The sequence below is a fragment of the Colobus angolensis genome, unplaced genomic scaffold (genome assembly GCF_000951035.1).
Source record: "Colobus angolensis palliatus isolate OR3802 unplaced genomic scaffold, Cang.pa_1.0 Scaffold275, whole genome shotgun sequence".
In the NCBI taxonomy this organism is placed as follows: Eukaryota; Metazoa; Chordata; class Mammalia; order Primates; family Cercopithecidae; genus Colobus; species Colobus angolensis.
Genome location: NW_012115988.1, coordinates 2002275 through 2004414, shown reverse-complemented (window position 1 = coordinate 2004414; position 2140 = coordinate 2002275).

Genomic DNA, 2140 nt, shown 5'->3' with positions numbered 1-2140 from the left:
GTCTGTGGGTGCTGGCCTGATCAGTCACAGATTTTGCTATGGGGAACTCAATGTTGGTGTTCAAAGCAAAGTCCTAATCTTATGTCCCTCTCTTTCCTCCAAGCAAAAGGTATCTTTCTCCACACTGTGCTATTTGGGATGCTGGAGAGATGACATGGGTACTGTGAAACTCCTTCCTCTTCTCTTCAATGTGTCTTCTTATTTCTGTGCTACATCTAGGTGTTATAATCTCTCATCTGGATCCTCAGCTCTTGTCAAAGTATTTCCATGCATCAGTGATTGTTCAAATTGATGTTTCTACAGGGAAACAAGCACTGGAAAGTCTTATTTCATCATCTTGCTGATGAGACTCTCCTTTATGTGGATTTTTAAAACTTAACCTTTCTTGATTGATTATGTTTCAAAAATAAGGTTATTTGGATATTTTCTTAATTCTAAGGTTCTCATGCACTGTATATACAAACAATAACTGTATTGCATGAACTAATTATATGCATGTTAAACAACCTTATTATTTTTTAACTAAATTAGTTTGTATTTGCTCTGTATTTTTTGTAATTTATAATTTCTTTACATATATATTTTGTTCATTCATTCTCTCTTTAAATGTGCACAATTTCTTTAGTGTTTAATCTGAACAACTGTAGCCCTCTCCACAGTCTAGTTTTGATTCATATTTTATGTTGTACTGTAAGCACTGTTTTTATTTTATTTCATTTTTTTGAGACAGGGTCTTTCTCTGTCACCCAGGCTGGAATGTTGTGGCATAACAGGTTACTATAGTCTTGAATTCCTAGGCTCAAGTGATCCTCCCACTTAAGCCTCCCAAGTAGCTGGGACCACAGGCATGTACCCCCACACCCAGCTATTTTTAAATTTTTTTCTTTTTTGTAGACACTGAGTCTCCCTATGTTGTCCAGACTGGTCTTGACCTCCTGGGCCCTAGCAACTCTCCCACCTCGGCCTCCCAAAGTGCTGGGATTACAGGCATGAGCCAGTATATTCAGTCATTATTTTTGGTAGTATTTCCTCTGGAAATTCTTCTAGATTAGATATTTCCTTTCTGGATGCTCATAGCCTTGGTGTAGACCTCTATATAGTAATTTAGTCATTACCTAATCAAATAAGGCAGAAATGCCTTTCTCTCCTATTATCTCTAATTCTTATAATCTTTAGGAAAACTTTAATCACTTAGTATTTCGTACCTTGCTTCTTTATAAAGAGATGAGAAGGCTTATTACTACTCTTCTATAAATTGTGATTTTGTTAATCATAATTTAATGAAATGTTCTCATCTGTCATTATATAGTGAAACACTCCTAAATCTGGTAATGTAAAAATAATGATTTATAATTATATCTCAGATTTTTACGAGTATCACAGTCTTAGCTGCCGAGTTCTCACTTAGTGCCTTTCATGCATTTGTAGATAGTGGCTGCAGCTAGAATCCTTGAAACCTTTGATTAGTCTGAACATCCACAATGGCTCACTTACATTGCTGGCAGTTGATGCTAGCTGCTAGATAGTATCAGATATGGTTGCTGACCAGATCACCTACATGTGGCTTGGGTTTCTCAAAGCATAGTATTTCGTTTCTGACAGGAATCATTCCAAAAATGAGCATTCAGAAAGACCCATGAGAATATTGTAAAGCTTTTTACAGCTTCTTTTCTACTGCATTCTGTTGGTCAAAAGTGAGTCACAGCACCTAAGACCAGGAGAGACTCAAGGGGAATGGGTTACACAGAGGTACAAATGTCATGAAGTTATGGTTTGTTGAAGGCCATCTCTGGAGACCAGATACTACTGTTTTCTCCTCAGTCCCTCATCATATGCTTTACAGATGCAATATACTCTCACTCTTTCTTAAGGATCCCAAAGATGTATTCCTTTATAGCATTAGTTTCAAGGTTGAAGTCCAGGATTTAACATTCAAGTGATAGCAAGGTGGTGATAAAATTCCTTAGGGGTAGGGTATTGACTTCTTGTTGCTGCTAGAACACATCACTACAAATTTAGTGGTTTAAAACAACACAAATTAATTCTTTTATAGATCTGGAGGCCAGAAGTCTGTAATCTAGGTTGTAAATCTATAATCAAAAGCTTCAAATTGAGAATGACTGAAGTTATTCTCAAGTCT